The sequence below is a fragment of the Cibotium barometz genome, chromosome 23, assembly GCF_041138505.1.
Source record: "Cibotium barometz isolate CiBa-2024 chromosome 23, ASM4113850v1, whole genome shotgun sequence".
Taxonomy (NCBI): domain Eukaryota; kingdom Viridiplantae; phylum Streptophyta; class Polypodiopsida; order Cyatheales; family Cibotiaceae; genus Cibotium; species Cibotium barometz.
The window spans coordinates 48108913-48136460 of record NC_141068.1 but is presented as its reverse complement, the minus strand read 5'-3'; the positions used below and the strand labels follow the sequence as shown (position 1 = coordinate 48136460).

Below are 27548 nucleotides of genomic sequence, written 5' to 3'. Positions count from 1 at the left end.
AGAAATTATGAAGCACCCTTAAGGATGACTTGGCTGAGAATAGAATTGTTTGAGTGCGTCTATCTTCAAAAAAAAAATGAGTCATTTAATCAAGCAGATGTAGCCTAGTTGTTAAGGTGTTTCGGTCATCAACCCAGGTCATGGATTCGAACCTTGTTGGTGCTACCCACGACCACTGATGATACCTTGTAAACCTTGTACAAATTGGCCCATGGTGTGGGGATATGGGTGTTTGTAAAAGGGGTAGATGGCCCCTGAGAGGAGTCCTCTCGCCTCGTACATAATTTTTGGCATTGCGCCAAACTTTAAACAAAAAAAATGAGTCATTTAGCTAGCCCAAAGCAATAAGGTGAGTGGAACTAAAACTTGGTTGAGGGGGCCCACTTTCTTTGTGTTGAGCTTCTGCGTGATTTATTCATAACCACCCTTTGTGATGGGTCCCATTCTAGTTAGAAAATCTCCCAAATATAATGATGTACTAATTTACTCTCACTACATGATAACTTTCAGCCCGTGGGTATTTAATGTGTATCAAACAAAATCAATATATATATATATATATATATATATATATATTTTACATTTTCGTTTCTTCCCATTTGAGAAAACTTCCCGCTCGTTTTTGCCCAGCTTCAGCTTCTTGCACCCGCAGAGCTTCAGCGCTCTTCTTGTAGGCCACTTTCTGAGAGAGCTTCATTCGAGCTTTCTCCTCCTGCTGCACTGCAGCTCCTCTAGCTATAATAAGTCGATCTTTTTGTTTTAGACTTTGATTTCTTGTATGTGTGGGGTGAGCCCTTCTTGAGAGGCCGACCGGGGTGTAGCCCAGTCCACTTCTTTGGAGATCAGCAGCAGCAAGTGGAAGTATGTGGCCGCCCTCCCCTTCTCGCTTGAATAGTTAAGACGGATTGGGGCTAACGTGTCACAGACATACACAAGGGGCTCCAGGAAGCTTGCGAGATTGATCAACGGCGCATTGCATCTGAACGCAAACAGTCTGCTGGATACAACGCGGCAGTTCTTTAAGAGTTCTTAGCAGCAGCGTTGCGCCATCACAACACAGCAGGTATTGTATTTTTGTTTGTTTGTTTTTTATTAATTTTTTAAATTTTTTTAAGGTTTTATTATTAAGGTTTTAATAAGATTATTTTTTCTTTATTTTTTATTTAAAAAAATGCTAGCTTGTTGTTTCTTTTTTGCTTGTTTTTTATTAAGTTTTTTTAAATTTTATTAAGGTTTTAATAAGGCTTTTTAATGTTTATTTTTTATTAAGGTTTTTTTGTTTGTTTGTTTTTTATTTGGGCTATATGTGTGTGTGTGCCTGACACACGCGCGCGCACACACACACATATATTTATACATACATAACACACACACATGTTTTTTTTATTAAGGTTTTTTTTAAAGTCTTAAACTTTAATAAAAAAACTAAGGTTTTAAGGTTGTGTTTTTTAAGGTTTTATTATTTTATTATTTTGTGTTATAAATTATTATTTGTTATGTTGATTATTTTTATTGTTTTGATTTTTGTAGTTGCTCGAGTTATTTACGCGGCTTTGGCTACACAACATCCATCACAACTCTAGCTACGTAACATTCGATCAATTTTGCAAGTGAGATATCATTGTTTTCTGTAGTTCTAATCAATATGAAAAGGTGTTCTTGTAATTATAAATGTGCACATACTATTGAAGGTTGGTAATTAGTAAGTAGAAGTACATATTATGAACATACTAATCATGATATAGTTGGGAATGTGCACCCAAGTATTCAACGAGATAGTCAAAATGAAAATGAAAATAATCTATTTAGAAATGTGCCTCCAAATGTTCAGAGACAAAATCAAAATGAAACCCAAAACGATGTACTTGGGAATGTGCACCCAAGTATTGAGAGAGAAATTCAAAATGAAACCCAAGTAGAGACACCCATTCATGTTCAAGAAGTAAGAGAGTCACATCATGTAGTACAAGAAGAAAGAAGACGAGTTTGTTGTAATTGTCTGTCATATTGTCATGGTGGACGAAACGTAGCCCCTTCAACTTTTTTTATGCACCAACAATTAAAGTTGAAGTATAATGAATTTGGTACACAAGTAGGTCTATTTGGTCAAGATGAGAACATTGTAGAGGAGAATGACAACGAGGATCACTATGAAGGGCTCCATGATAATTTTATTTATCCTCAAGAGCAATCATTTGATCCCTCCATAGACCTAACTAGTATTGATGAGAGCCAAGAACCATCATTATGTAATCAAATATTAGAGAAAATAGTTGAATTTCAAGCTTTATGGGATGAGCATCGAATACCAATCAATGCTCAAGATAAGATGCTTAAACTACTATTTGGAGACCTGGGTGGAGGTAGAGTAGGAAAACGTACAAATGAATGCCAAAAACCAAGCTTGAGTAAACTCTTGGTACAATTGCCAAAAACATGGGATGGTGACCTTGATGGATTAAGAGTCCCAGCATGTTGGGAGCAATTAAAATCCATGTTTAATGGACTTGGAATGGTTCAATATCTATGTTATAAATTATGCATGGGTGAAGATGAAAATCAACATGATATTGAGTTTCTTCAGCCTAGTAATGAGAATAACTATGTTGGAGACATTGCACCATGTTCTTGTGCGAACATTGTAGCGTGAGTGTCTAATGTGTTGTGAGAAGTGTCATAAGTGTAATAAGCCAAGGAAAGATATGTTAGCATTTGACTATCTACCTATCGGTAAGCAGCTTGAGCTCCTAGTTCCATCTGAAGACCCAATTACCAATTTACTAATTTCAGTTTGAATATCAAATTGTATGAATTTTATCACACAATTACAACCTTTTAGTGCTTCTTGATACATTTTTGACATATTTGGCTTCTCGGTTGATCCTCATTAGCCAAATAGCTCTGATACCAACTGTAAGATCCCTGTCCCCACCGTGCAATGGATTCAGGGTGCTAGCAGCGGAAGTAGCACATCTTACACGGGGCACGGTCCCACACTCGGGGCCTCGCCCACGGATATCCAGACAGGTGACTAATTCCTCGATTCTTCCAAACAAAACTTCTCTGGCTCGAAAAGCACGGGCGATTCCACCAAGATAACTTTTCCCGAACGTATTCAAAAGCCTTAACTAACTGAGCTCATCTGACCGAACCCGTAAGTCCCATAGTCAGATCAGGAAAAAAGACTGTACTTGGATCATAGAGACCAATGCTTTTTTCCTCATTGAGAGGCACAACCGTTGATTCTTTTCCATAGAACAATAACATACATTAGCCCTCTAAACAACCCCTGGCTCTAAACAAGTTTTGCCTCTAAACAACCCCCTTGGCTCTAAATAGGGTTGGTCAATGAGAAACAAGTCTTTTATATGATCCAATGCTCTAAGCAGAGCTAGGCAACAGAGCAATAGTGAAATGGAGGAAGGATAGCAAGTGCTGGAAGATGGTGATCCAGTCAATTACATGGAAGGAGAAGATCCCAGCCTAGGTGACATTTGCCTCCCTAAGAGGAGGATATCATCTGGTGTGTTTATGACTACGTCCAGCTGGTCATGTGTGGTGTGGACATTACATTTGGTTTCCTTTGGAGTGTGAACATAACACTTTGTGTGTTCCCGCCAAAGAGGTGATAGTCCAAGTGGTAAAGTGTTTGCCTAGGACCGAAAGGTCTTGGGTTCAAACCCTGCTTGGACCCCTCGGCGGCACCTCTCATCCGCGCTCTCCATAAGCTTCCCTTTCGGCGTCGATCGTGTTCTGGCCGCCTTTCCCAGGAGGACTCTAGTGTAGCCCCTCCGCTCTCTGTGGTCGAGTGTACTCGTCGCCCTCTTCAGAGGGCCGCGTAGATGATCTTGTAGCTCACGACACCAGCGTGGCTGGGACGTTGAGCGAGTTGTAATGTTAACTATTAGTAGGATCTCTCTCTCGGGGGGGAAAAAAAAAACACTTTGTGTGTTCCCCTTTCATGTGTAAGAGGGATGATGGATATGGCTTCTCTCATTTGTTATGGTTTATGATTATGGATTAGGGTTTGCTCTCTTCATGTGTGCTCCTTCCTTCTTCTGTTTTTTATCATGGTATCAAAGCCAAGAGCTCAACATTGTTGTTTGTGAGTGAGTGTGAGAAGAGGGAAGAAGAAAAAGTTGTGAAGACTTCCATTGAAGCTGCGGAGCAAAAGAAAGCGGTGGAGCTCACCTCGGTTGCCGATCTGAAGCTTGGCCTAACGGGTAAGAGTAGCAAAACACCCTTGAGTGGATTGCAGGTGCCAGTGAACAGAATCAGTGAGATTTGAACTGCACAAAGCAAGTGCAAATTTTTGGTTTTTTCAAAGCTTTCATGGAAAACTTGAAGTGAATGTATTTTGGCAAATGAATACTTCAAGGCACATGTATTTGAGCTTGCAAATGTATTAGCAAGTTGGGCACAAGCAACATACAGGATCTTGAAGCAATTTAATGCATATAGATTTGAGTAAACTCAAGTGAAAGTGAGTTTATGATAGAAATTCTGGTTTTTTCTGAAAAAGGAGGATATAGGCTCCGTGGAGGCTTGATTACTCATCCGAAATTCAAAATTGGATTAAACCCTTTGGATACAACATGCATTAGGTCATTGCTAAGGGTTGTGTAGCATCAAATAGCATATGCCCTTCTCCTACAACCCTCTGGAATAGGCGGCGTGTTTTCTAGCATATCTTTTGTCATATTACATGATGCACACTTCATTTGGGGCCAATGCTTGGTGATTGGATGCATAAAGAGCTTAGAAAAGTTGTTAATGGTGCTAGGAAATTGCTTTGGGAGCATCATTTGGAGGATTACAAGCACAATGAGCTAATTAATGGACAGTTAGCAGAATTACAAACCTATTATTTGAAAATAGAGCATTGGAAAAGTTGCCATTACTCACTACCCTTTACAAATTAGCCTAATTCCTTTGGTACAAGGTTGGATCTTGTAGTTGGTAAGCCAATGAAACAAAAATGTATGGATTTGGTCAAGGGGTTGAAAAATGTAGGTACCCGACATTTGCAAAATTTGACAAACCAGAGAGTCACTAAAATTGGTGGAACTCCCTCATCTTGAAGAAACTCATCAAACCCTCTTAGGGTATCATGGAGCAATGCATTATGAACCTATTGAATGCTTGCAACCCTCATTTGAACAACATTTGGATGGATTAAAGTCATAATCTTGACTAGTTTTTTTGGGTTTTTTCCGAACCAAAAAATTTCAACTCAAACTTTTTTGAATGTAATCACTTGGATGATGCTTATGAGTGATATGGAATATAATGGGGAATGAATGCAAGTTTGGAAGCTGTGATTGAACACTCCTACAAGGATTTGGAGCTCACTTATAGGTTTTTTGAAGTCCAATCTGTACCTCAACTATGGGTGATGGACCGGTATAGATTGTGGGGGAGAAATTGGACCGCACAAATTTCCAGTCATGGAAATACAAAATGCAAAGTTTTTTGAAAGGCAAAGGCTTTTGGAGTTTGGTGATAGGTGAAGAAGTAGAACCCAGGATATAGGTTCCCAACCCCACTCCAGTACAGGTACATGCTCATCACACATGGACGGAGAGAGCCAATCGTGTATTACACTATTTTGCTATTTGTGTCACTGAAGGGATGCTTTGTCACATTCAAAATGCTGACAATCCAAGGGATACATGGGACACCCTGGTCAAGATTTATGACACAAACACTCAAGCAAGGAAGCTGCAGTTAAAGCAGAAACTGCATAGTGCTGCGAGGAACAACCGGAACATACAAGACTTTGTGCAAGAGATCAAAGGTATAGCAGATGCTCTTGCTTCTATCAACTCGCCTGTTGATGATAGTGATTTGGTAGCCCTTGCATTGAATGGATTAGGCAAGGAGTACAAGAACTTTGACACCTCCATAGCTGTGAGAGGAGGGAACCCCCCAGACTTTGATGAGTTGTGTGCATTACTCATCACGGAGGAGCTAAAGCTTGGACTTGGTTCTTCATCGTCTAGCACAGGTGGTCATGCAAGAGACCATACTTTTTACTCTAGAGGTGCTAGAGGCAAGGGGAGAGCTTATTCGAGAGGCCATGGTACTAGCCATGGTGGATGGCAGGATAGACCACCACAATAGAATTATCAGTAGTCTTATGGTGCTCGTGGAGCTGGTGGAAGAAATGCACACTCTCCAGCAAGGGGGAGAACAGGTACTCATGGTCGTGGAAGATGGCAAGGACCACAACAAAGTGCAAGTGGAGTTGAATGCCATTACTGTGGCAAGTTTGGCCATATGACAAGGGATTGCTATAAGAAGCAAAATGACCTCCAAGGAGGTAGAGTGCAACATGGGCACTATGCATTGTCAAGTAATGAGGGACATGCCAATCATATTTTTGTAATGAAGTATGTGATGGGCACCATGACATCTCAGAAAGAGATGGATGACACTTGATACATGGATTCAGGAGCTTCAAACCACATGACGTGTTATGGAGAGTGGTTTGACAGGTTGATGCCCACACAGTCGTAGGGTTATGTGGCGACAGGTGATGACACTTAGCATGCCATCACACATACAGGTACAATACCCCTCAGGATGCATGATGGGAGAGTCAAAAGCATGTCAGACGTGTTGTTTGTACCGTCTATAACAAAGAATCTAGCCTCAGTTGGACAAATGGTTGAGCAGGGATTATAGGTTCATTTCAACTAACATGGATGCTTTGTTGAGGATTTCAAGAATGGCTGTAAATTGATTACCAAGGGGTAGAAAGATGGCAGGTTATTCAAGCTTGATGCAAGGATACCTCAGCTAAAAACAGCCATGTTTTCTAAAGGTCAAGGAGTGGTGCCAGACATTAATAAGTGGATGGAGGTACTATGTCACTTTCATAGATGATTATAGCAGGAAAACATCAATTTATTTCTTGAAAGAGAAAGGAGAAGCATTTGAGAAATTCAGAGAGTTCAAAGTCTATGCTGAAAAGCAATATGGTGCATGGATTAAATGCTTGAGAATTGATGACGGTGGAGTGTACATGTCAAGAGCCTTTGATGGGTTCTTACATGAACATGGCATAAGAAGGCAAGTCACATGTAGGTACACACCCCAGCAGAATGGTGTGGCTGAGAGGAAGAATCGTGTGATTGGTGAGATTGCCAGGGCCATGTTAAATGAGAAGAGTATGCCTAATTATTTTTGGGCAGAAGCATTGCAATAGCTGTTTATTTGCTAAACAGGACTCCCATTGCAGCTATTCATGAGAGCACTCCAGAGATGAGGCTCACAAGTTTTAGGCCAGAAGTTGGACACTTGAAGGTTTTTGGATGCATAGCTTATGTGCATGTACAAGATGAGAGAAGAAGGAAATTGGATCCCAAAGCAGAGAAATGTGTTTTTATTGGGTATGCGCTTGACAGAAAGGCATACAAATGCTTTAACCCATTAACAAAACAGGTGGTTATAAGCAAAGATGTTATCTTTGATGAGATGGGTAGTTGGTACAAAGAGAGTGATCCACATATGTCAGTTGATGACATTGATACAAATGTGCAGGTGAACTTGCCACCTATGGACAACACTACTAGTATGACAGGTCCCACAGAAACATCAAGTGGTGATGCTAGTGTGAGACCTTGGTCCGGGAGACTAAGGCATGATGATGCTAGCACTAGTACTAGCAATGTGGTTGATAAAGGAAAGAGGAAAGTTGAAGGTGTTGGCATTGGCAGTGGTGGTTATGACTCCTCAAGTTCAAAGAGTCTTGATGAAGAGTTGGGAATCCCAACATTGCGCACTCCAGGTGCAAAGCAAAATAGGTATGTGCCACCACATGCAAGAGCTCATGGTGAAGCTCATTGTGACCCACAGGTGAGGAGGTCGCAAAGGGTGAGATACCCTGTTTAGAGATTGACATATAAGGGGTATGCAATACACTATGCATACATGACATCTGTCATAAAACATGTGGAGCCAACAGGTTTTAAAGAAGCAGTTGGAAAGAGTGATTGGGACAAGGCAATGGACGATGAGATGAATGCCTTGGACAAAAATGATACATGGGAATTGGTTGAGGTACCACAGGGAAAGAACGCGATTGGTTGCAAATGGGTGTACAAAGTAAAGTGCAAATCAGATGGTAGCCTAGAAAGACACAAGGCAAGGCTGGTCGCCAAAGGATATGCGTAGACCTATGGGCTAGATTATGATGAAACTTTTAGCCCAGTGGCTAAGATGGCCACTGTGAGGTCTATCATTGCATTGGCAGCACAAAAAGGTTGGAATTTGCATCAAATGGATGTTAAGAATGCTTTCTTGAATGGTGAACTACAAGAAGAGGTGTGAATGGAACAACCAGAAGGATATGCAGAGTCCCCGCAAGCCTCATTTGGATGCTGTCAAACGTATCATGAGATATGTCAAGACTACCATGCACTATGGTCTTCTCTATGAGATAGGAAAAGACATGCATGTCTATGGATATACAGATGTGGATTGGGCCGGTAGTGCTTATGATAGGAGGTCTACCAATGGCTATGCTTTCAGCCTTGGTAGTGGTGCTGTGAGTTAAAGCAGCAAAGAAGCAACCCACAGTTGCTTTGTCTACCACAGAGGCCGAGTATCGTGGAGCAGCCATAGCTGCGTGTGAGGCTATGTGGTTGAAGAAGTTGCTTGATGATGTGAGATTACAGAGTGATATGAGAGTTGTCATTCATTGTGACAACATGAGTAGCATACAGCTTGCTAGTAACCCAGTCTATCATGCTAGGACCAAACACATTGAGGTCCATTACCATTTCATCAAGGAGAAAGTGTTAGATGGGCATGTTGACTTGACTTATGTACAGACAGATGAGCAGATTGCAGATATCTTTACCAAAGTTCTTGGTAAGGATAAGTTCGAGTACTTCCATACTAGATTGGGAGTACTAGAGATGGACATGTCAAGCTTGAGGGGGAGTGTTGAAATGTCAAGCTCGTGTACAGCTAGTACAGCTAGAGGATAGCACATGGGTGCTGGACAGTATGACAATGTGATTAGGAGGATAGCATGTGGTTTGTTTATGACCACGTCCAGCTGGTCAAGTGTGGTGTGGACATTACATTAGGTTTCCTTTCGAGTGTGAACATAACACTTTGTGTGTTCCCCTTTGGTGTGTGAGAGAGATGATGGATATGGCTTCCCTCCTTTGTTATGGTTTATGATTAGGGTTTGCTTCTCTTCGTGTGTGCTCCCTCCTTCTTCTGTTTTTTATCAGCTTTATCTTTGTCAACACTCCTTTTTGGTGTCAATGACTTTGGCATGGTGAAAACATCTTCATACTCCTTTAGTAGCTTAACCATGTCTTCATTCTTAGTACCATCCTTGAATACATTCTCATCCTCTTTGCAAAGCTGTAATACAAAGAAATAGCCCACTTTCTTAAACTCCCTCTTCATTTGAGTAGCATTGATCATAGAGAGCTTGGAACCATGCATTCCATCCAAAGTGACCTCTCTTCCATGATGCATGAAACTCATAAAGCATTTCTGCAAATTCATAGTGAATGAGTTTAATGTGCACAACCAATCACATCCAAGTACAATGTCAATTGGTCCCATCTCGAGCACCAATAGATCAACCTTGAAAATGTAGTCATTGGACAGCTTTAACTCCACACTTTGACACTCCATAATGCAATCCATTGAATCACTATTGGCTACTTGAGCCATGTGTTTGTTTGGCAAAGAAATCGGTTGCATCTTGAGAGTGTTCAAAGACCTTTTGTTGACAAAACTATGTGTGCTCCCACTATCAATGAGTGCATATGCATGAAGCATATCCTCCACATGTTCAGTCTACCCATCAGACTCAAGATGGTCAACCGAACTCATACTTAGCCTCGTGTCCAATTTCTTGAACACCTCACACTAGAAATGTCCAATGAACTTCTGACAATATCAACTGGCAAAACGTAAAGGCTAAACAAATTCTTAACAAAAAGATGAGCAAGTTGCATAGTTGAGATACTATCTTTCATAGGAATAAATCTCACCATTTTAGTGAGTCAGTTAACGATCACCCATATGGCATTATTCTCCCTCAAAGTCCATGGTAATCCAACCACAAAGTCCATAGAAATATTGTGCCATTTCTTTTCAGGTATTTCCAATGCAAGCAACAAGCCACCACAAGCACTAAGCTTTATTGACTTGGTATTGTTGACAGTTTTGAACATATTGTTCAACATGAGCTTTCAACTTTAGCCAGAAGAAATCCCTTCTTACCAATTGCTCAATCCTCAGTACTACCCAAGGGCATGTCATGACACTCAAAAACAAGATGGACACTCAAACAATATGTGATTCCTCACACCATCCACATCAGGTAAACAAACCTATACCAAATGAAACACCCCAAGGTATAAAGCACCTACCCGAGTGTCCGTGAGAATACTCAAGCAAGATGTGATTCCTCACACCATCCACATCAGGTAAACAAATCTATACCAAATGAAACACCCCAAGGAATAAAGCACCTACCTAAGTGTCCCACGAATACTCACATGGATGAATTTGAGAGTTCGTCCATCGCACTATAGCACTATAGCATGGTACAACAGCATGGTACAACAAGCACGAATCAATGGGAAGAATCAACAAGAACATAAAGGGGTTCGGCTAGCACTCACCACCCAACCATAGGCTCCAATTGAATACAATGGTAAGCCGCCCCCAAGCTAGTGACCTAGATGATCCATAGGCTCCAACCGAGTAAGCCACCCCGGAGCTAGTGACATGCATGATCCATGGCAGCTCCCACACCTCCAAGGCATGTGTGTCCCATACCATGCACCCCTATGCACCCCTAATCCTCACAATTGTCCTGGTGTGTCATCCTGGTGTGTCACCAAGTGGGACCCTTGGGATGCCCCTATCCCAAGGTAGATCTCTCCAGCAAGGCTCTCTCACAAATGAGCCACAATCGACTATATAGTATAATGTCCACACTGAGTATGAACTATCCGGCCAATCACTAACACTAGCCTCGTTATGTCCTGGACATGGGACATAACACATCCTTTCCTTGATTGACTTACACATTTCAAATATGCCATCCCAATCTACAACTTCAAGCTTATCATCAATAGAAAGTGATATAAGCACAAGCCTATCTAAGGACTTCAAGAAAATAGAAGATCTATCATGACTCTTCATTCTATTTTGATTTGAAAAACCTCTCTCACTCATGATATAGCTAGTAGGTATAATTTTCCAAATCTTGAATAGTTATGGAAACATCTGTCTCCACTCCAGTTCACTACTACATTGTGTCCAAGTGTTAAAGAGACCTTTGGTTGGATAGTTCTAGAAATATCTATCTCTACTCTAGTTCACTCTACCACATTGTGTCCAAGTGTCAAAGAGACCTTTAATGTTGCATCATTCACTACCACATTGTGTCCAAGTATCAAAGAGACCTTTGGTTGGATAGGCCTCTAATAATGTTGCAACAAATCTTGGTAGCTTTATCTCACATTCATCCTTGTCTACAAGTGGATATGGTCCATTCTATCACACATAGTCAACCCAAAAACCATCTAGAGCAATTTCCTTGATCTCATTTTTCACTCAGGTAATGTTTAGGTGAGAAGAGCTTTCTTGCATTAAACAAATTGAAATCAACAAACCTTTCATTGAATTCCATCATCCTTCAATATCTCTTTACCTTGTACTATTTGGGAGACTTTCATACTTAAGGATATGCTCAATCATTTTATTTGTCTCATTATAACACTTAAAAATACCACTTTGAATCTTCTTTAAGAGTTACTTAAGGTGTTCTGAACACCCTCCAAAATAGTTTCCCAAATAACTATCCTTAAGTGTGTTCATTCACAATGGTCACATCTCTCCCAATGGTTGTTATGTTAACATGGTCATCTTGAAATTTTAAGTTCAAATAATCAATTTCCTTCAATACATCTGTTAAAAAGTGGATAAGATTTTGAACTTGAAAATTTACCCCTTGATCATACAAAGTCACATTGTTCTCTTTCCAATGTGAAAGAGAAGAGAAATCTTCAATGAACCTACCTATTATTACCTTTCCTCTTGATAACCATCGCGGACACTATGAATTTTCAAGACTAGGTAATGCTTTAAATGAAATGCATCATAGATTTCAAGAAGCTTCTTAAAGTTGACTCTCCTAACCATTCCCTTACCTTGTGGAGCAAGCTTATCTAAATACACAAATTCTCTAAAGCTTTTGAAAGCATATTTCATAACAAGGTTTTCTTTGTGGGCAATACAATGCACACATGCACACCAACAAGATACAGAATAAACCATTGTAATTTTTTAACAAGACCCTCATTTACACCAACCATCATAGTTACCCCACTTGAGTGTTGATAAGTGTGCTACCTTGAGCACAAGATAGAGGAAAGGAGTGAGTAGGAGAGCATCAAGCCATGTGGCAAAGCCTCCATATCCCATAAACAAGGACAATGGCAATGTTGTACTCCACCCATATAAAAGGGGTCATTTTCAAGCAATGTAATCACAAGCACTTGCACTAATCTCAAGTTTCTCTATGAGCCCAAGCTAATCTATCTTGGAACCTAATTAACTTGAGTGCATCATTAGTTAGTATACACTCTAACTATGGGTACTCTTAGGCTCTATCCACCATAGCCCATCATCATCTTCAGCTTCACATGAGCTCCCATAGCTCATCTCCATCTCTTTAGCCATTTAGGAGGTACCATGATTCTTGTTATGGTATCAGAGCCTCCTCTCTCCCCTTGAATCTCTCCATCTCAAGCCCGCATCATTCCTCTCAACTTCCATTATCCAATTTTCACTTGTAGGAACACTAATAAATCTTAATTAGTCCACTAATCTCATCTTATCCACTAGCTTGAGAGTAATACTGAGATTACACAGCTTGGTTCCCCCTTTACAGAAATCCATTAGCCAAGCCGCTTTATGGGATACACTTTACCTCATCTAAGTTCCCAACCTCACCAAAGGGTTCTAATAATTTCTCCCCAAATCGCTCGAAAGTTGAAAACTTGTGAAGAAAAATTACACATTGCTTGAACAACGATAACTTTTGTTGCACTGATCAAAAGTGTATGTAATGTAACAAATAGAAAGCTTGTTTTCTATAGACGTGTTTAGACTTTCAAATTTCAGATTTGGAGTTATGTAGCTCAAGTTACGACCAAAACAATATAGGGGTATGCTATTTACAGGTTTTCAACAAAACAGGTTTTAGCAGCATCCATTAGCAAACATTAACATCAAGATTACAAAAGTGGGGTTTGTTTTGCTTAGGGTAACTCTCATTATCACTCAAAGCTCTTTGCATTGCCTTAGTTTTTCATCATTTTGTGTCATCAAAACTACCAAAAATATTTGCATTTTACTCATCTATATTGCTTGATTTCACACCCAAATTTGTACGCGAGACTAGACACTATCTGAGTAGTACTTGGGTAAGACCTTTTCAAATGGCGACAAGCACACCCGTAGAGAGGTTCACTAGGGAAGGGTTCCACACTTGGGCTACACAAATGAAGTACCTCGTCATGCACAAAAAGCTATGGAAAATCATTAAGGAAGATATACCACTTGCATCAATGGGTAGAAAAAGATGAATGAGCATTGTCACTCATTGGATTGCATTTGGGTACTAATCTCATCCACTACATTATTTCCAAAGAACATGCTAAGGATACATGGAAAGAGCTAAACCAAGTGTTTGGGGCCAGAGCCAAGAATCAAGAAATCCATCTCAAAATAGAGTTTTATGGACTAGCAATGAATTTTCATGAGTCACTAGCATAATTTGTGAGAAAAATAAAGAGCATCACGACCCAACTTGAAGGCATAGAGACTAAAATAGGAGAGAAGGATGCATTAGCCATACTCTTAAAAAGCATGCCTAAGGAATATAATACATTAGTGATCACATTGAAAAAACTACCATATCCAATCTTTGAAGCGTGTATCTCTTCTCTTCTTGAAGAAGAAAAGAGGTTGAAACAAGGAAGCACAAGTATACATGTGCTCTTCAACAACAACACCATGAAGTGTCACCATTATGGAAGGAAGGGACATTTCCAGAGTGAATGCAGATTAAAGGATAAGCCAAAGTGCAATCATTGTAAGAAGATCGACCACAAAGAAGAAGAACGCAAATTAAAGAAGAATGAGGCAAACTACAGACAAAAGCAAAAAGATTCCAAGCGACCAGCTCTTCTAAAGCGAGCAATAAAAATCACTAGTACCCCCTAGCCATTTGTTGTAAAAAGGGGTCACCATCAGAGTAGACACCCATTTCATCTCATCTATTTGTATTCACATCCTACCACCTAAAATTAAGGGGGGGTAATGACATGCCAGCCAAATTTGGTGAAATGAAGTTGGCTCTAGCACCTGTGTCAAAGAAGATCAAGGCATTCTGATCTCTCACTTTGCCCCATGCCTTGCACAACTCTGTAGCTTCACCACCTGGCTGTTCCCCCACAAGATCAGGAACTAAGCCTGCAGAAGGCTTTTGTTTCTTTGGCTTGGGCTCTCCTTTATTGTCAGAGTCCTTTTGGGACTTCCTCTTGGGACAATTGAATGACATATGCCCCTCTTCAGTACAGTAAAAACATTTATGAGCATCTCTCAAAACCTATCTTTCCTCAGAAGTCCTCTTGGGCATTGGCAACTTCTTATACTTTGTCTCTGAAGACCCTTTAGCATCACGAGAAGCATGCCCAAATTTTTCAGCTTTCTTGCTCAATTTCTTACTGCCTTTAAACCCAGACGAACCACCAGTGAGTAACGCATTAGCTGTCATAGCATTTTCAATCATCTGTGACATGTTCGTTACTCTTGTCTTTATACAATAATCTCGTACCTCTTTGGGCAGCCCACAACAATACTTCTCTACCTGCTCAGATAATGGCACAGCACGATAAGAAGTCACTGGGGGTAAAGCTTCCCAAAACTTCTTGTTATAATCCTCCAAATTATCACACTTTGAAGCATCCAATTTGTGCCATGCTGTCATAACATCCACCTCAAATGTAGATGTGAGCCATACGGAAGAGAAAACCTGTTTAAATTGGACCCATGTAGTGGGTGCTATGCCCTGCAAAAGAAGAGTAGACCACCACTGCAAAGCATTGCCCTTGAGAAAAGTGGCAGCTTTCCTCACCTTAGAGGACTCTGTGTAATTCCCACCAGAAAAAGCAGCATCAAACTGCTGTAAAAAGGTAAGTGCTTTCAATTTATCTTTGGCCCCACTGAATGTGTCAAACTTCACTGCAGCTCCCCCTTCCTTGTAATCCTTCGCCTTTCCCATAGGCATTAGATTATCATATGGAAGTGGTTTCGCAAGATTGCTGCCCCCAACATTCATACCCATCATTGGGTCAACATTTCCCATTCCCACACCAGGCATACCATACATTCCAGCCATGTTTCCAAACATTCCATTATGCATACCTGGCTGCATGCCACCAAACATATTGCCTTGCATCCCAGGTTGCATGCCTCCAAACATATTCCCTTGCATGCCAGGCTGAAAATTGGCTCCAAAAGGCCCGTACATACCCATGCCTCCCTGAGGATAACCCCCAGTCATAGATTGGAACACCGAGCCACCACCAAAATAACCTGGATGCATATTCTGCTGAGGAATAGGTGGCTGTCCATAGAAGGAACTCTGAGAGTTTGCACCATAAGCATGCTGCATATTCGGAAACTGGCCAAAAGATGGTTCCTGTGGGATGGCACCACTATGACCTTGTGGAAGATTCTTAGAACGAACCTTCTTCTTCTTTTTTTCGGGCTCTGTGCGGGATCTCATAAATTCAGCAAATCTCACTCTGTGTGAGCTGCATAAAAGTATCCATAACACTAGCCAAACGATCTTTGAACCGAGCATCATCATCCTCTTTACCATGCACATCTTCTGGCTGTGTTACATCCTCATAAGGCTCAACATCTGCAGCCTGTTCTCCTGCAAAAATATCCTCAGATACATCTCTCTCAGGAGAAGTCTCTTGCTCTTCTTCTTCATGATAGAAGTACTCATCCTCTGTATCAGACATGTTTGCTGAATTTTCAGCAATGGCTTTCTTCAAAGCAACCACGAGCTCACCCCCTTCAGAAAGTTGATGATTGGTCCCGGGGACAGAACCTTGAAACCGGCCTCTAATAGAAACCAGAGTGCGGTAGACTACCAGTCACCCGTCCACTTGTAGTCTAGATATGAAAACAAAACAGATTGGAGCTAAAGTGCCCAAATCTGAAAACAAGGCGACACCTGTTGGCCCCAAAGCTTGGCGCCCCTTGCGGTATTTCTTTATTCAATTCCAAAAATATGAATGGCTGAGTACAACAAAAATCAGCCAAGAGATTACACCTGTATGTCCAATCTGACGGCCCACAATACCCTCTTAGCACAGAGGATCTATGCACACAGATCTGTGTTCCACAATAACACACTGTGCCTCCCTCTGATCAGCCAAGACCACTAAGCAGGGCAGCCATGAGCATACATCTGGCATAACTCAAGTGCATGATACAACATCTCAGCTCATACATACATGTACTGTCCAAACTCTGTCTCAACTCCTGTCAATCTGCCATACCCCTCCTCTCACAAGGGGCCAGATAGCTCATATCTGCAACAGACATCAAGCAGTAGAAAGAGAGATAGATGAACAGGTGAGGAGCTTACCAAAATCAGCTCGTGAAACAGCACTGGAGGAAGCAACGACATCAATCTGTACTTGCAGGCACTTGTTTCCACAACCCTGCTTCACATATGTGCATGTACTTGTCTGTACCCTCCTCCTTGTGTTCACTTCTATGCTGTCTTTGAATGTACAGATCTGAAAAACAGCCCCGTACCCGTCTGTACTACCTCGGGATACGTGCCAGGAGTTGTACTTGCGAACACCGCCTGCAAATAGCACCTGGACTCGCCTGAACCTGCGCAGTCAATCTGTCCAGAACCTGTCTTGCGTCGCCAACAGCAGTACAGTGTTGTACCTGGACTGTCCGTACACTGTACGGCAGTCGTACTGTACTGTACGACCTGCACCTGATCCAGCAGCTTGTCCGTACAGTCCTTGCTACAGCCGCCTGCAGTAGCAGATGTTCACACAGTGCTGTACGGCTGGTTTGCACTCAGAAAAACAGCAGCAGCAGCAGCACACAAAATCTGCAGTCGACTCCTTCTTCCCTTCAGCTTTTCCACGCATGTACACAAGCGCTTGAAAGCTCCACGATTCCTTTTCCCAAAAGCTAGAGAGAGGGGGAGGAGAGAGAAGCACACACTCCAAAAGTGGAGTGGCCTCCTCCCCATAAAAATCCTAGGGCCCCAAACTTTAAAAGTCCCTAGGGGCCACTAAGGCCTAGGGGCAACTTTAATAAACATTAAAAGTTTAATGTTCTAGTTCCCCCCTTCACACCTAGGGATGTCCACACATCTTTAACTCTGTCCGAGCACCCCCCATGTGAATCATTCAATATTCTGACTCTGCAACCACCATGCCCACACTTGTGCTGTTCCATTTTCACAGGGCCATGACATCCCCGTTGTTATCATAGATTCCACTATATGACACCACCCACATTCTTGAGGAACCCATGAAGACCTACTTTTCTATGGACAATTCAAATGATGAGGATTTGGATGATATGAGGAATTAAAATTGACACATAATGAAATGCTCTTATGAGGTCTCCTGTCTTTACCTTGCTCGAGGCTAAAGAGTCTCCCTAATGCCTCGATGAGACTACAAAAGACAAGTGGATTTACGAAGTCTTATCGCTCAGGCTCAATCATGCTCGTATACGTAACAACTAGGGTTTAGGAGGCATACTTCCTTAGTGTCACCCAGGCCTTGTTTGTAAATTCATTTTTGTTGGAGTTAGTCATAGATATTTCTTCTATTCTAATCATGTCTTCTTCTTTATAGTATCATGAAGTGGACCCTTGTTGTCCTCAATGTTGTAATGGTTCGTGCCTGTTGCCAAATCGAACATGTAAGGATTCCCCTTGGAGTCCCGAACTCGATAGAGTCAAGGTACTATATGTTTTCCATGTGCTTTGCTTGACTTACTAAGCTGCTCATGAATTTCTATTAAGTGCATCTATGAATGGATTGCTTTTGCAAGGCAAATACACACATAGAAATGGTATCTTTAGCGGGCTTGGTGATTGTTGCACTATATGATTTCTAGGTATAATAGTCCAAAGGTGCTCCTACAACTAGAGTACTCCCATTTGTGGTGGGGACTTTAGAATCCTCAAAATAGCTGGGGGTTATGAACTTTCAACATGTTTCTTGGTATGGTCACTTTCACGTGGTCTTTACTTCTTTTTTGCAGATCCATGTGAGGCAACATATATGTGCCCCTCTAAAGTATATGCAACACTTTTAATAAGGCAACACTAAAAAGGAATATGTTCACTTGCATCATGTTATGGTTAAATACAAAATAATTTTTATTTTAGGATTGTAAAAATATTTTATTTCTCTTTACTCACAAAAGATAATCGACATAGCCCATGGCCGGTGCCATGTTATCTTGTTTGAAATCAAAAGTGAGATGGTCGCCGTCAGCCATGGAAAATTGTGTGGTCATCTTCGTGGGAACGAAGCTTGAATTGAAAAGCTCTGAAAAGCTTCCAAGAGAGAGAGAGAGAGAGAGAGAGAGAGAGAGAGAGAGATGGCAAAAATAGCCCTTGGCTATGGTGAGAGCACCTGCAAACCGGTTTAGAGTCCTTAGCCTTGCTATGGCCCTAGGCCTTACTATGACCCTGATAGTATGGATGCTTACGACCAGTTCATCACTGGCTTGGCGAGGGATACATTTGCCAAGTTAGAGGAGAAGTTTGTCAATGTGCACTTTGATGTTTCGATATTGACGAATGGAAACATGAACGAGGAAATTCAACGCATCCTAGGACAGATTTTGGTGGTGGGAAAGATTTCTTGCGCATTAGGGGAAATTTGGGGTCATTTTTGGGCCCTCTAAGAAGTTCCATGTCATCAATCTAATGAAGAAAGGGGGCCTCCGGATAACTTTAATCTCTCTACCTCAAAACTATATCATGTAACATATCATTGGAAAGTTCTCAGTGAGGGGATTCTAGCGCACCAACCTCCGCCAAATTTGGAGTTCATACGATCAAGTTATGGCCTTTCCATAAAAAAGTAACATCAAAAGTTATGTAACGGAAGCCTCACCCCCATTGGTTCTCACGGAATATTCCATAAACCTTAAAAGGCCCAAAAGTGACCCCAACTTTCCCCTAATGAAGGCTATCAAAGTGTCGGACTTTGAAAATTGAAACAACATAGTTTGGCGGGCCCTATAAATATCTAACGTATTCAGCATTTTATATATTTTCAGCTCTCAAATTTTGATCAACTTGTAAACTTTTGATATATTCAACATCTTATTTTGTTACTATCATTGACTTTCTCTCTCTCTCTCTCTCTCTCTCTCTCTCTCTCAACATGACACACACACAGTTCTATTGATTGGATAGCTCAAAGTGATCAATATGACACATACACACACACAGTTCTATTAACTGGAGTCTGAAATATCTCAAAGTGATCAACATGCCACACATGCACACACACAGTTCTATTAGTTAGAGTCTGAAGAAATAGCTCAAAGTTCTACTTTCCTCTGTCAAAAAGGTACAGTTATACACAAAATTACATGGCTAGAAATGTTAGAGACACTAAAGTAGATAATAAGTGTGCATAAGCAAGGGTAGCATAAGCAAGAGTAGCATTAACTTTGATGCATAAGAGGAGATCCCTAAAGAGGCAAGTAAACACATCATTTTTCAAATATTCAAATCTTCACTTGCTACTCCAAGCTCATCTAACACCGGGATCATATCGTCTACCTCCTCAATGTCCGAGCTTTCAGAAGCAAGCTCCCATTCCATTTCATCATCACTCTGTTACTCTATTGCGAGAGTCTCATGAGTTTGAAAAGCTCCAAAGATCGCTTATGTTGCTCTTGTAGCTATTTTAGATGGAGCATGGATTAAACACATGTTGCAAAAAACATATACCAAGTCAGCTACACGATTAGGATTTAGGCAATTTCGTGTGCACAAAGTTGAAAACAGACCAGTTTCGCTCACAACTTCCACTTGATGCTGTAACTGATAACGCATGAGTAGCTACATGTTGTAGCTCTATTTTGTCACCGCCATACTCCTTCCACCATATTGGAGCACTTACCTTCTTGATTGTGTCAATGTGTCAAGGGTCCCCAAACATACCCTGTCTATTAGCATAATCGACTCTTTGATGGAATGCTTCTTTACCGTCATCTCCTGATAATAATTGCAAGCAGACTTTTTTAAAATTACTCATAACCTCACTATTTGCTGCTTGTCCAAACATCTGAAACTTGGGATCCAGTACAAACGCAGCTCCATGCAAAGGTGTATGCATCTGTGCCCAACGAGAATTTGTAACTGTAACAAGCTCTGATTTCTCCCTTGTAGTAAATTGGTTAAATTATTTTACTTGGCGAATAGCTTTAGACATTAACCAATATACGTTGCCAAACACAAACTTGTCAGTGTCAACAATACGTAGCAATTCAACGAAGGGCTTTGACACTCCCACAATTTTTTCTACATTGCACCAATTTGGCGGCTGAACTAGTTGCACACACTTTACAGTGTGATAGCTAGGATATTTTGCAATCCATGCATCCCAACGTCTATCTGCCACTATTTCATTTATATTTGGCCGCAATGTTAACAATGTACTCAATACATAATAAGCAGTAGCGAAACGCGTGGCACAAAAAATCTGAAGGTCTTCGTGGGTGACTTGGTACAAAATAAGGCATATGTAAATTGATGCTCCCTTATAAACTTCACCACAGCATTCAATAGAGTCCGCTTTATAAAAGGCATCTTTCCTATATCCTTCAATAACAAGTTCAAAGTGTGTGATGCACACGAAACCCATGATAACTCGGGATATTTTTCTTGTCCCTTTATAATTGGATGCATTATTTGTGACAATAGTTGTAACATTCTTTGGCCCCCCAACTTTGGCAATAGCTCGCTCATATACCTTTGACAAATAAGCAAATGTCTTTTCTTTGAGGGATGTATCCGAATAGCCTCAAGAAATATAGATCCTCTAGGTCAAATGCACATAATATTAATCAATGGTTTCTTTTGGCAACTGGTCCAACCATCTAAAGATATTGTGCATCCAAACATTAGCACAAAGTATAGCACAGTTCACTTAAGTATAGCTTATGTGCTACTCTTCACTTTGTCTACATATTCTGTACGCATTTTATTGTAATCGGGCATAACAAAATCCTTCTTTGCAGTACTCATCAATGCATCCTGGAAGATAGGATTACGAATCACATTAAATGATATACCACATGCCAGTCCACTTTAAGTGTAATTCGAGCATTGATTGTTTATCAAATGCATTCTGCAAGCATTGATCTATTGCATGGCCTGACATTGAAATTGCATATGAGCTTTGGACACGAGAGTTTTGACCCATACATGGAGATATATAATCCCTAGGCTCTTCTTCCTCAACCTTCGTACTTTCAGGTGTGCACTCAACTGAGGCTCCACATCTGATGCCTTGCTTTATTTTCTTCTTCACCTATGATGCACTTGCTTTAAGGTTTGTAGCATATTTCTGCAAGCGCACATGTGTATCACCAGGTGGAGAGGAACATCACCATTAACATTGACTCCAATATTAAAAAGATGTTCTTTAATTCTAGTTGCATTGTCATGAAAAGTATGGCCACAACTTTTACAGTGAATATGTGAGGTATTTTTGCCTAGAACTAGTTCATCTACATACGACCATTCTTGCCCACGAACCATGTTTGTAGCCTACGAGCAAGAAAGCAAATAGAGTGAGTGGCTATATCCAAATTCAATACGATATTGGATATCATCTAATTTCTAAATTTATCATAAAGTGTGAGACTTTGGTCGAACACAATAAGATAAACTCAAAACTAAAACGGATATTTATCTAAGAGTGTGAGGCTATGCTCGAACACAAAAAGATAAATAAAAAGCTAAACCTAAATTTATCTTGGAGTGTGAGACTAGCCTCGAACACAACAAAATAAACCAAAAACTAAAACCTATGTTTATCTTAGAGAGTGAGATCATGCTCGAACACAAAAAGATAAACAACTATGATCTACATTTATATTAGAGTGTGAGACCAGCTCGAACACAAAAAGATAAGCAACTACAATTTTATCTAAAGTGTGAGACTAAGCTCTAACACGAGATAAAAAGCTAACCTAAATTTATCTTAAATATAAGATAAGTTAAATCTATATTAATTTCATTTATTAATATTTTAAAAAAACTTTACAAGATTTTTTATGACTTTAGCCATTACCTTGCATACCCAGGAGCGGGGTCAGTAAAATGGCAGTTCAAATGAGTCCCCAAGCTAGATTTGGGGATTTTTATACTACTTACATTTCGATCGAAAGTCTTTCGATCGAAATGTAAGTGGAAAATCGTATATTTGAAAATACGTGATGTGTCCACGTATATTTCGATCGAACAATAACCTCTATCATAAAATACGCCTTTAATTTGTGAATAAATTGAATGTCGAATAACGAATAATGCAACTTAGCTCCTAGCTCTCTATATATATGACCCCCCTTGTCCTCACAATGCATGCCTTCCATGTGTGCTTGGCCCTAGGGTTTGTACATGAAGTTACATGTTAGGATTTTGCACATGAAGGTATTGGTGCATGATGATAAGTGTGTGTAGACATGTGTAAAAAGGGGTCGTGCATGTATGCTAGGGCATGCATGATGGTAGGCTTTCTTTACATACTAAACTCATGCCTTGCTTGTGCATGGAATGTTTGCTTTGTTGGATTGCTTACATGCTATTCTATGCCATGTTTGGTACATGTTTTGAATGCTTGTTGTTTTGCATGGGTGAATGAGAATCTGCAGAGAGAGTATGAGAATTTAGTTTTTTCTAGTTAAAATAGCTTTATTTTGTGTTAAAAATAAAGGAAGTTGCTTGTCTTCCAGGATGTATAAAAGATAGCCTTGGGCTCACTTTTGCATCCTCGTTTGGGTGAAAAACCAAGCAAGACAAGGGCATAAGAAACCTAAGGTGCAATAGTAGGTGTTGATGGTTGTGTACGCCATGGGCACGTGTGATTGTGTCGGGTGAATATCAAGAAGCTTCATGCAAGTTTTTCTCGTGAGGAGCATGTATTGGTACTAGAGCTTTTGTGAACAAATAAAGACATACCGCAAGGAGGTTCCGGTTCAATGCCTTCTCTGTGTAGGAGCGCACTAGCTCCATTTCTCTTTATCTCAAGTGTTGTGCAAGTGTCTCAAGTGTTCATATCGTCTACTTCCCATCAAGGGCGTGAGAACCAAGTAGGTATTGATGTGTACCCCATGGACACGTGTGCTTGTGTTAGGTGAAGTTCAAGAACCTTCATGTAAGTTTCTCATGGAGGAGCCCGTATTTGTTCTAAAGCTTTTGTGAATAAATAAAGAAATATCGCAAGGGGCGTCGAGGTTTGGGGCCAATGCCTTCTCTGTGTAGGACCACTCTAGCTCCCTTTCTCTCTATCTCAAGTGTTGTGCAAGTGTCTCAAGTGTTCATATCGTCTACCGCCTGTCAGGATTTTATTTAAGGCCGATTTCATGGTTCCATTGTTGGGTCTGCCACATGAAACTGCGCGTTCCATGTGACTAGGGTATCTTGGCTTCTTCAGTTTCCTGGCTCTCATCTTTTCTTCAGTTTCCTGGCTCTCATCTTTTCTTTGAGGGGGAGCATGAGGATCCAGTCTTCATGTTGTCAGGTATTGGTCATAGCCAAGCCTTTCTCTCTATGCTGCCGCATGGTGTTCATGACTTTACTACCGAGACTAGAGAGCCCATTTTCTCCACGCTTGTCAGCATTTCCTTATGGTGCATTTGGAAATGCCGATGTTCTCATGTGCTGAGTGCAAATCCTTCATCGACTTCTCAGACTCTCACTATGATATGAACAGAGCTTGTTCACACTCTTTGTAATCAGTGGGACAATTCATCAGGTACAGCTACAGCTGCAGAGCAGCGCAGATTTGATTTCATTAGGCATTGGGGGAGGGCTTCATTGTTCTTCAAGCACACCGCTGGGACTGTGTCATGGCACTATGCTCCTCCGGAGTGGTTCATCGTTCACTCTTCCTACCAGCCTCCTTGAGTGCCTGTAGATAGCTGTTTTCTCCTTTTCACAGCTCTGTACTTTCCCATAGCGCCAAGCATGCCTTCAATTTTCAAGGCATTTGTGAGCGTACAGTACACTCTCTGTTTCTTCATTGAATGTTCACATTACAGAAAACAAGAAATATTTGTGAGTTTTTGGATTTGGTTTCATCTGTTTTGATTGGTTCCAAAGTTTTTACATATATCTCATGAATTTGCGCATAGGCATATGCTTGGCCAAGCTATTACGTGTGGCCCATTGTAGTAGCCCTAGAATTTGCTAGCTAGTAGTAGCAAGCACCACAATGCAAATTCTGATTTAGTTCATTCAGAAAGGTAATGCAGGCATGCAAACAGAGAGCCGAGCATGAAACATAACATGGTTTTATGGTCACGTATGCCGTATGGTTGCGGCATTTACCATACTGCAACCATATTTCCATACTTGTATGCATATGCTGTATGGTTGCCGTATGAAAAAACTATGCTCCCAGATTTGGTTGTTTGGTCAGCCTTTCTGTGTCATCATAAAAGTGTGGGAGCGGCTTGTTAAGCTTGGTAAGTTCACTGTTAAGTACATAAGCAGTTGTTTTGTAAAAACTCAGCTCGGTAGGTTCTGGCACTTGTCTCAGCAATCCCTGTACTTGCTGCATCAACCTCGCGGTTCTCTACAACAATCAACTCCCCTCGGGTTTTTCTAGGAATGCTGGTGGCTAGCGGTTCCTTATCATGAGCATCAATTAGCTGAGCCTGTTCCTTAGTAGTATTTAGGTCCTCTTGGGCCTTGAGCAACTTCTCTCTGAGTGTTACATTCTCACATGTTGTTTCATAGTAGATAGTTTTGAGAGTATTGGCCGCATCTCTAGGGAAGCTGTATGCATTGTTCACCAACCCTTGCATTTTTTCCACCTTCCTTATTTGGCTGAGTGATCAGTCTTTCTTAGGCTATAGTGAGGACCACTTCTAAGGTGTGCACCTATGCATTTTTCTGCTCTTCAAACTGCTCTAACTGCTCTTTGTACTTTCTCACCTCTTCTTCTCTTGCCATCATCCTTTTGTTGTCCTGCTGGAGCTCTCTTACCAAGTTGATGTACTCTTGGTTATGCTTTGAACCCTTGTTGGCCTCCTGCAGATTTTTCACTTTCTCCCTAGCCACCTCTACTTGCCTCCTCCAGTAGGCTATATCTTTATCCTCAGCTTTTGTCTGAGTAGCCTTAGTTTGTGTGGACTGGGTGTGCTTCACCATGGTAGTTGTAAGTCTCCGATCTTGGCTTCTCTTTGCTCTTACAATTCCCACATGGTAGCTAGTGCCTTGAGCCAGGTTGCGTGCTACAGATTTGATGAGCTTTTTCTTGGTATCAGTGAGTAGCATTGACCTCTTGCTGTAGGACATCCCTTTCAGCGGTGATAGTGAGCACTCGAGTTTGCAACTCCTCAAATGTAGAATTCCAAATTTGAGTGTTCTAGGCATCGATTTCTCTTCTCTTTTCCAGAACCTGCTGTAACTCCCTCAATTTCCTTTCCAGCGCATCAGCTTTCTCTACTCTTTCCCGGGTTTCTTTCTCGCAGGCATGTGCAACCCCTAACTTTTGCCTAACTATCTCGAGTTTTATCTTCCTAGCCTCCATGAATTGTGCATGGTGTGCTTTCTCCTTATGGCTGGCTTCCTCAAGTCCTTCGACAGTTTGTGTGAGTTGGTTGCGCTCTCCTTCGAGAATGGTCATAGCCTGTGCAAACTCTTTCAGCTTCTCCTCCTTATGACACAGCTGTGCCTCAGCACTCTCAAGCCTGTAGCGCAGGCTGCTGGTGGATCCCTCGAGTTGTTCTTTCGCAAGACCTAAAAGAGACTCCAGACAGTCTTTTGTGTTTTTCTCATAAATTGCAATCAGCCGCATCGTCCTTATCATCTGCTCCTTTGCTTCCCCGGTAACGTGTAGGTTGCCTCTGAGCCTTGCCATGGCTTGGTCCAGTTTGTGGTTGATAGTTGTGTCCAGGGCTCCCATCTGTTGCTGTTGCTGTAACTATTGCTCTCGTTGCTGCTCTTGTTGCGGTTGTTGTTGTTGCTGCTCGTGTTGTTGCTGCTCTTGTTGCTTTTGTCGTTGCTTTTGTCGTTGTTGCTATTGTTGCTGCTCTTGATATTGTTCATGGAGGGGTCGGAGGTCGATCATTACATTTTGTCTCTCTGTAGAATGTCTTGTATCTTGGGTGTTGTCCTCAGATTTGCCATTTGCGCTTTCTGAATAGTCACCATGGACCTTCTTGAGCTTCTTTTCTGTCTCGATCTTGGGCTCTACATCATCAGCAGGCCCATCCCCTTTCACACCTACGTCTTCCGAATAGTCATCATGCACCTGCTTGCCCTGGGGTAGAGGCAAGGTGCGTGGTATACTTTCCATCATGCGGTCCTCCTATCTTGTTGCTCCTGCCACTCTCTTCCTCTTAAGCTGAATGTGCCCTTCCAATTCTTCAGCAAGGATGTCCTCATCCATCATCTCCTCAAAGTTCAAGGGCCTTTTCTGTGAAGAAGTACCCGCTTGTTGCACTTGGTCCTTGGGGTGGGGGTCTCTCCTGTGTCACCTTTGTTCTGGTGGAGCTCTCTGCCCTTTGCTTTGTTCTTCTTTCTTTATTCATTCTGCACAGTATGGCCCCTCGTTTCTGTGGCTGTGGCCGCCTTTCTTTTGAGGTTTTCTAAATATATGGATGCCCAATTAACTTTCTCCCCTTTTTCTGCGGCCCACAACCTGTTTGTAGTGACATGTCCTCTGATATCGCCATTAGAGCTATATTGTGTAAGTAGCCCTTCTGTCTGGGTTAATGACATCTTTTACTTGATGCATCTGCCCCTTCTTGGGCACTTCGGCTGCCACTCGGTACTGCTTATCAGATTTTGTTATCCCTTCATCTGGCAGCCCGAACGCCTGCTTCACAAGCGGTGTGGTCACCGATCCAGGCTCCTTCCCAGGGACCAGTAAGGTTTCTGTTTCTAAAAAGTTTCTTAGCAGTTCTTGTGCTCCCTCGGGTTCAGCCAGCTCCTCCTACTCCTGCTCTATCAACTGATTGAACCCTAGCTTCGCTGCCCACTCTTTGTTGAGGGATGTCTCACAAGTTTATGGTTGACTGCCTGTTGTGCTTGTTGCAGACGATAAAGGAAGAGCCTCTGGGATCAGCTCTGCGGGACAGCCCCACCTTGTATCACCAACAGGGAAAGAGAGAAAAGCAGACATGACTGATTGTAGTGTGAAGACGGTGTACAGTGAGTCGGTGAAGGTACT

The 27548-nt window shown here is 41.4% G+C and overlaps 1 long non-coding RNA gene across 2 annotated transcripts in view; it reads left to right on the top strand.

The window, feature by feature from the left end:
- The first annotated feature begins 610 nt into the window (after positions 1–610).
- LOC147626027 (uncharacterized) overlaps positions 611–27548 on the top strand; it is a 65728-nt gene continuing 38790 nt past the window's right edge. For both annotated transcript variants that reach the window (XR_015268754.1, XR_015268753.1), the window contains exons 1-2: positions 611–1063; positions 1531–1610. This is a non-coding gene — a long non-coding RNA (uncharacterized LOC147626027). The remainder of the gene's footprint in view (positions 1064–1530; positions 1611–27548) is intronic.